We start from the raw sequence: 8,822 nt of genomic DNA, 5'->3' as shown, positions 1-8,822 counted from the left end.
TCTGTCTTTTACACAAAAAATGCACTTGCAACAACTTTAATATGGAATGTACTGGACTTCCCAGCTAGGCGCCCTCCTGTGGATGACAGGTGCAATTGATTGTCAAAAGCAGATATCTAACAGCTTCTGACACTTTGTACCGCATTGAGCCAGCAGAGGGAGCCCCCCTGGTTCAATCCCAGTTGCACAGCAGTTGTGACCAGCTTCTGTCTGTGTGCTTTGGTGTGTGTGAGTGTGTGTGTGTGTGTGTGTGTGTTGACAGAGAGAGAGAGAGAGAGAGAGAGAGAGAGAGAGGGAGAGATACAAAGGAATGTAATTCAAATTTTGCACTTCAGACCTTACTGTGTGTGTGTGTGTGTGTGTGTGTGTGTGTGTGTGTGTGTGTGTGTTGACAGAGAGAGAGAGAGAGAGAGAGAGAGAGAGAGGGAGAGATACAAAGGAATGTAATTCAAATTTTGCACTTCAGACCTTACTGTGTGTGTGTGTGTGTGTGTGTGTGTGTGTGTGTGTGTGTGTGTGTGTGTGTTGACAGAGAGAGAGAGAGAGAGAGAGGGAGAGATACAAAGGAATGTAATTCAAATTTTGCACTTCAGACCTTACTGTGTGTGTGTGTGTGTGTGTGTGTGTGTGTGTGTGTGTGTGTGTCTGTCTTTTACACAAAAAATGCACTTGCAACAACTTTAATATGGAATGTACTGGACTTCCCAGCTAGGCGCCCTCCTGTGGACGACAGGTGCAATCCCAGTTGCACAGCACTTGACCAGCTTCTGTGTGTGTGTGTGTGTGTGTGTGTGTGTGTGTGTGTGTGACAGACAGACAGACAGAGAGGGAGATTCAAAGCATCAGGACCAGGAGATGACACAGTGCTCCAAAGGCCTGGTTCTGCTGCCTCCTCCTCCACCCACCTGCTGCAGACGCTTCTGTGAAGGGAAACTGCTACATGTTATGTCACCGATCCCTGCCATGCTGCGTGTCGAACGACCCGGCAGGGCCTGCTGAGTACAGTGGTGGTGGAATCGGCCCGATCGGACACTCCTATCTGCCACTTTGACCTTTTTATTCCGTCAAATTTGGACCCATTTACACCAAGTCCAGAACCGTTGGTGCTATCGACATGGGGTCTTCACCAGCGCGTGCGGAGCGGCAGAAACACCCCACGTAGACACCACTTTCATCCCTCTACGACACTTACTTTCCCAGTTATTCCATTTTATTCCGTCAAGCTCTGGCTAAATCCCCTTAACCTAACCAACCCTAATCATACCTGCATTTGTCCACTGGAGGGAGACAAAAACACCAAGCTCTGAGATTCAAATTTTGAACTGCAGACCTCACAGTGTCTGTGTGTGTGTGTGTGTGTGTGTGTGTGTGTGTGTGCTTTGGTGTGTGTGCTTTGGTGTGTGTGTGTGTGTGTGTGTGTGTGTGTGTGTGACAGAGAGAGAGAGAGAGAGAGAGTGACACTTGCTGTGTATTTAAGAAACAAACGCTCAAAGAAACCAAACAGAATGACACAGGCAGAAAGACACTGTTTTATTTTGGTAACCAATGATGCATTTCTTCTTCCCTTGTACAGTGCACCCTGAAGCCGTGTGTGGACCAGGAGATCAGCAGAACAGGAACCACAGAGCGTCAGCGGCAGACATCCAAGCTGCACAGGGCACACGCAGCACCAGGCAGAATTAATGACGTCCCTGATCCACAGCTCAAGCCCAGCCACCCGCTGCCTCCTCGCCGCCTCCTCCTGGGACCTTCAAGGACCACCCACCAGCCACTGGTACACATTCCAATCTTACACAATGGCCCCAGCATCACAGGGCATCTCCTGACATTAAAATCTATCCTGATTTCTGTTGTTTTTCCCTCATCTCTGAGCCGCTGAGTGTGAGTGTGTGTGTGTGTGTGTGTGTGTGTGTGTGTGTGTCTCTCTCTCTTTTACACAAAAAACACATGTCAGTTGTTAAGGAAAATGTTATAAAACACTTCTTCAGTAAAGACTCAGAGAAGAGAAACACACAGAACTTCTTGCTAGCAAGGGCAGCCTCCACTCTAAGAGACTCCAGTGAGAGAACTGCCCCGGTCTTTATTTTATACTCCATTGAGCGTGTGTGTGTGCGTGTGTGTGTGTGTGTGTGTGTTGACAGAGAGAGAGAGAGAGAGACAGAGAGAGAGAGAGAGAGGGAGAGATACAAAGGAATGTAATTCAAATTTTGCACTTCAGACCTTACAGTGTGTGTGTGTGTGTGTGTGTGTGTGTGTGTGTGTGTGTGTGTGTTGACAGAGAGAGAGAGAGAGAGAGAGAGACAGAGAGAGAGAGAGAGAGGGAGAGATACAAAGGAATGTAATTCAAATTTTGCACTTCAGACCTTACAGTGTGTGTGTGTGTGTGTGTGTCTGTCTTTTACACAAAAAATGCACTTGCAACAACTTTAATATGGAATGTACTGGACTTCCCAGCTAGGCGCCCTCCTGTGGATGACAGGTGCAATTGATTGTCAAAAGCAGATATCTAACAGCTTCTGACACTTTGTACCGCATTGAGCCAGCAGAGGGAGCCCCCCTGGTTCAATCCCAGTTGCACAGCAGTTGTGACCAGCTTCTGTCTGTGTGCTTTGGTGTGTGTGAGTGTGTGTGTGTGTTGACAGAGAGAGAGAGAGAGAGAGAGAGAGAGAGAGAGAGAGAGAGAGGGAGAGATACAAAGGAATGTAATTCAAATTTTGCACTTCAGACCTTACTCTGTGTGTGTGTGTGTGTGTGTGTGTGTGTGTGTGTGTGTGTGTCTGTCTTTTACACAAAAAATGCACTTGCAACAACTTTAATATGGAATGTACTGGACTTCCCAGCTAGGCGCCCTCCTGTGGACGACAGGTGCAATCCCAGTTGCACAGCACTTGACCAGCTTCTGTGTGTGTGTGTGTGTGTGTGTGTGTGTGACAGACAGACAGACAGACAGACAGAGAGGGAGATTCAAAGCATCAGGACCAGGAGATGACACAGTGCTCCAAAGGCCTGGTTCTGCTGCCTCCTCCTCCACCCACCTGCTGCAGACGCTTCTGTGAAGGGAAACTGCTACATGTTATGTCACCGATCCCTGCCATGCTGCGTGTCGAACGACCCGGCAGGGCCTGCTGAGTACAGTGGTGGTGGACCCAGGCCCTCTGCACCTTCCTTTCTCCGACTGGGACCGTTTTGTCCCATCCTTTTTGGTCCGATTCGCCATATCTCCAGAACCGAAGAAGCCATCGGCGTGGCCTCTTCGCCACAGCGTCCGGCACCCACCAAAACCCCCACCTAGACACCAACATCAGCCCTCTACACCTCTTACTTTTTCAGTTATTCCACTTTTGTCCCATCCTCTCCTGGCTTTTTCCCCATAACCTATCATTTAAGCCTCATCATACCTGCCGTGGGCCACTGGAGGGAGACAAATCACCATGCACTAAAATTCAAATTTTGCACTGCAAACCTCACAGTGTCTGTGTCTGTGTGTGTGTGTGTGTGTGTGTGTGTGTGTGTGTGTGCGCGCTTTGGTGTGTGTGTGTGTGTGTGTGTGTGTGTGCGCGCTTTGGTGTGTGTGCTTTGGTGTGTGTGTGTGTGTGTGTGTGTGACAGAGAGAGAGAGAGAGAGAGTGACACTTGCTGTGTATTTAAGAAACAAACGCTCAAAGAAACCAAACAGAATGACACAGGCAGAAAGACACTGTTTTATTTTGGTAACCAATGATGCATTTCTTATCCCCTTGTACAGGGCCTTTTATGACAGGAACAGGAACCACAGAGCGTCAGCCGCACACATCGAAGCTGCACAGGGCACACGCGGCACCACGCAGAATAAATGACGTTCCTGGGCCAAGGCCGAAGCCCAGCCACCCGCTGCCTCCTCGCCGCCTCCTCCCGGGACCTTCAAGGACCACCCACCAGCCACTGGTACACATTCCAATCTTACACAATGGCCCCAGCATCACAGGGCATCTCCTGACATTAAAATCTATCCTGATTTCTGTTGTTTTTCCCTCATCTCTGAGCCGCTGAGTGTGAGTGTGTGTGTGTGTGTGTGTGTGTGTGTGTGTGTGTCTCTCTCTTTTACACAAAAAACACATGTCAGTTGTTAAGGAAAATGTTATAAAACACTTCTTCAGTAAAGACTCAGAGAAGAGAAACACACAGAACTTCTTGCTAGCAAGGGCAGCCTCCACTCTAAGAGACTCCAGTGAGAGAACTGCCCCGGTCTTTATTTTATACTCCATTGAGCGTGTGTGTGTGCGTGTGTGTGTGTGTGTGTGTGTTGACAGAGAGAGAGAGAGAGAGACAGAGAGAGAGAGAGAGAGGGAGAGATACAAAGGAATGTAATTCAAATTTTGCACTTCAGACCTTACAGTGTGTGTGTGTGTGTGTGTGTGTGTGTGTGTGTGTGTGTGTGTGTGTGTGTCTGTCTTTTACACAAAAAATGCACTTGCAACAACTTTAATATGGAATGTACTGGACTTCCCAGCTAGGCGCCCTCCTGTGGATGACAGGTGCAATTGATTGTCAAAAGCAGATATCTAACAGCTTCTGACACTTTGTACCGCATTGAGCCAGCAGAGGGAGCCCCCCTGGTTCAATCCCAGTTGCACAGCAGTTGTGACCAGCTTCTGTCTGTGTGCTTTGGTGTGTGTGAGTGTGTGTGTGTGTTGACAGAGAGAGAGAGAGAGAGACAGAGAGAGAGAGAGAGAGAGAGAGAGAGAGAGGGAGAGATACAAAGGAATGTAATTCAAATTTTGCACTTCAGACCTTACTCTGTGTGTGTGTGTGTGTGTGTGTGTGTGTGTGTGTGTGTGTCTGTCTTTTACACAAAAAATGCACTTGCAACAACTTTAATATGGAATGTACTGGACTTCCCAGCTAGGCGCCCTCCTGTGGACGACAGGTGCAATCCCAGTTGCACAGCACTTGACCAGCTTCTGTGTGTGTGTGTGTGTGTGTGTGTGTGTGACAGACAGACAGACAGACAGACAGAGAGGGAGATTCAAAGCATCAGGACCAGGAGATGACACAGTGCTCCAAAGGCCTGGTTCTGCTGCCTCCTCCTCCACCCACCTGCTGCAGACGCTTCTGTGAAGGGAAACTGCTACATGTTATGTCACCGATCCCTGCCATGCTGCGTGTCGAACGACCCGGCAGGGCCTGCTGAGTACAGTGGTGGTGGACCCAGGCCCTCTGCACCTTCCTTTCTCCGACTGGGACCGTTTTGTCCCATCCTTTTTGGTCCGATTCGCCATATCTCCAGAACCGAAGAAGCCATCGGCGTGGCCTCTTCGCCACAGCGTCCGGCACCCACCAAAACCCCCACCTAGACACCAACATCAGCCCTCTACACCTCTTACTTTTTCAGTTATTCCACTTTTGTCCCATCCTCTCCTGGCTTTTTCCCCATAACCTATCATTTAAGCCTCATCATACCTGCCGTGGGCCACTGGAGGGAGACAAATCACCATGCACTAAAATTCAAATTTTGCACTGCAAACCTCACAGTGTCTGTGTCTGTGTGTGTGTGTGTGTGTGTGTGTGTGTGTGTGTGTGCGCGCTTTGGTGTGTGTGTGTGTGTGTGTGTGTGTGTGCGCGCTTTGGTGTGTGTGCTTTGGTGTGTGTGTGTGTGTGTGTGTGTGACAGAGAGAGAGAGAGAGAGAGTGACACTTGCTGTGTATTTAAGAAACAAACGCTCAAAGAAACCAAACAGAATGACACAGGCAGAAAGACACTGTTTTATTTTGGTAACCAATGATGCATTTCTTATCCCCTTGTACAGGGCCTTTTATGACAGGAACAGGAACCACAGAGCGTCAGCCGCACACATCGAAGCTGCACAGGGCACACGCGGCACCACGCAGAATAAATGACGTTCCTGGGCCAAGGCCGAAGCCCAGCCACCCGCTGCCTCCTCGCCGCCTCCTCCCGGGACCTTCAAGGACCACCCACCAGCCACTGGTACACATTCCAATCTTACACAATGGCCCCAGCATCACAGGGCATCTCCTGACATTAAAATCTATCCTGATTTCTGTTGTTTTTCCCTCATCTCTGAGCCGCTGAGTGTGAGTGTGTGTGTGTGTGTGTGTGTGTGTGTGTGTGTGTCTCTCTCTCTTTTACACAAAAAACACATGTCAGTTGTTAAGGAAAATGTTATAAAACACTTCTTCAGTAAAGACTCAGAGAAGAGAAACACACAGAACTTCTTGCTAGCAAGGGCAGCCTCCACTCTAAGAGACTCCAGTGAGAGAACTGCCCCGGTCTTTATTTTATACTCCATTGAGCGTGTGTGTGTGCGTGTGTGTGTGTGTGTGTGTGTTGACAGAGAGAGAGAGAGAGAGACAGAGAGAGAGAGAGAGAGGGAGAGATACAAAGGAATGTAATTCAAATTTTGCACTTCAGACCTTACAGTGTGTGTGTGTGTGTGTGTGTGTGTGTGTGTGTGTGTGTGTGTGTGTGTGTTGACAGAGAGAGAGAGAGAGAGAGAGAGACAGAGAGAGAGAGAGAGAGAGAGAGAGAGAGGGAGAGATACAAAGGAATGTAATTCAAATTTTGCACTTCAGACCTTACAGTGTGTGTGTGTGTGTGTGTGTGTGTGTGTGTGTGTGTGTGTGTGTGTGTGTGTCTGTCTTTTACACAAAAAATGCACTTGCAACAACTTTAATATGGAATGTACTGGACTTCCCAGCTAGGCGCCCTCCTGTGGATGACAGGTGCAATTGATTGTCAAAAGCAGATATCTAACAGCTTCTGACACTTTGTACCGCATTGAGCCAGCAGAGGGAGCCCCCCTGGTTCAATCCCAGTTGCACAGCAGTTGTGACCAGCTTCTGTCTGTGTGCTTTGGTGTGTGTGAGTGTGTGTGTGTGTGTGTTGACAGAGAGAGAGAGAGAGAGACAGAGAGAGAGAGAGAGAGAGAGAGGGAGAGATACAAAGGAATGTAATTCAAATTTTGCACTTCAGACCTTACTGTGTGTGTGTGTGTGTGTGTGTGTGTGTGTGTGTGTGTGTGTGTGTGTGTGTCTGTCTTTTACACAAAAAATGCACTTGCAACAACTTTAATATGGAATGTACTGGACTTCCCAGCTAGGCGCCCTCCTGTGGACGACAGGTGCAATCCCAGTTGCACAGCACTTGACCAGCTTCTGTGTGTGTGTGTGTGTGTGTGTGTGTGTGTGTGTGTGTGACAGACAGACAGACAGACAGACAGAGAGGGAGATTCAAAGCATCAGGACCAGGAGATGACACAGTGCTCCAAAGGCCTGGTTCTGCTGCCTCCTCCTCCACCCACCTGCTGCAGACGCTTCTGTGAAGGGAAACTGCTACATGTTATGTCACCGATCCCTGCCATGCTGCGTGTCGAACGACCCGGCAGGGCCTGCTGAGTACAGTGGTGGTGGACCCAGGCCCTCTGCACCTTCCTTTCTCCGACTGGGACCGTTTTGTCCCATCCTTTTTGGTCCGATTCGCCATATCTCCAGAACCGAAGAAGCCATCGGCGTGGCCTCTTCGCCACAGCGTCCGGCACCCACCAAAACCCCCACCTAGACACCAACATCAGCCCTCTACACCTCTTACTTTTTCAGTTATTCCACTTTTGTCCCATCCTCTCCTGGCTTTTTCCCCATAACCTATCATTTAAGCCTCATCATACCTGCCGTGGGCCACTGGAGGGAGACAAATCACCATGCACTAAAATTCAAATTTTGCACTGCAAACCTCACAGTGTCTGTGTCTGTGTGTGTGTGTGTGTGTGTGTGTGTGCACGCTTTGGTGTGTGTGTGTGTGTGTGTGTGTGTGCGCGCTTTGGTGTGTGTGCTTTGGTGTGTGTGTGTGTGTGTGTGTGACAGAGAGAGAGAGAGAGAGAGAGTGACACTTGCTGTGTATTTAAGAAACAAACGCTCAAAGAAACCAAACAGAATGACACAGGCAGAAAGACACTGTTTTATTTTGGTAACCAATGATGCATTTCTTCTTCCCTTGTACAGGGCCTTTTATGACAGGAACAGGAACCACAGAGCGTCAGCCGCACACATCGAAGCTGCACAGGGCACACGCGGCACCACGCAGAATAAATGACGTTCCTGGGCCAAGGCCGAAGCCCAGCCACCCGCTGCCTCCTCGCCGCCTCCTCCCGGGACCTTCAAGGACCACCCACCAGCCACTGGTACACATTCCAATCTTACACAATGGCCCCAGCATCACAGGGCATCTCCTGACATTAAAATCTATCCTGATTTCTGTTGTTTTTCCCTCATCTCTGAGCCGCTGAGTGTGAGTGTGTGTGTGTGTGTGTGTGTGTGTGTGTGTGTCTCTCTCTTTTACACAAAAAACACATGTCAGTTGTTAAGGAAAATGTTATAAAACACTTCTTCAGTAAAGACTCAGAGAAGAGAAACACACAGAACTTCTTGCTAGCAAGGGCAGCCTCCACTCTAAGAGACTCCAGTGAGAGAACTGCCCCGGTCTTTATTTTATACTCCATTGAGCGTGTGTGTGTGCGTGTGTGTGTGTGTGTGTGTGTTGACAGAGAGAGAGAGAGAGAGACAGAGAGAGAGAGAGAGAGGGAGAGATACAAAGGAATGTAATTCAAATTTTGCACTTCAGACCTTACAGTGTGTGTGTGTGTGTGTGTGTGTGTGTGTGTGTGTGTGTGTGTGTGTGTCTGTCTTTTACACAAAAAATGCACTTGCAACAACTTTAATATGGAATGTACTGGACTTCCCAGCTAGGCGCCCTCCTGTGGACGACAGGTGCAATCCCAGTTGCACAGCACTTGACCAGCTTCTGTGTGTGTGTGTGTGTGTGTGTGTGTGT

This window comes from Aulonocara sp. 'chitande type north' Nkhata Bay, linkage group LG17, assembly GCF_057382095.1.
Source record: "Aulonocara sp. 'chitande type north' Nkhata Bay isolate Kocher_YH1m ecotype deep benthic linkage group LG17, A_spYH_male_GT1.1, whole genome shotgun sequence".
Lineage (NCBI taxonomy): Eukaryota > Metazoa > Chordata > Actinopteri > Cichliformes > Cichlidae > Aulonocara > Aulonocara sp. 'chitande type north' Nkhata Bay.
Note: the sequence above shows the minus strand (reverse complement) of the source record.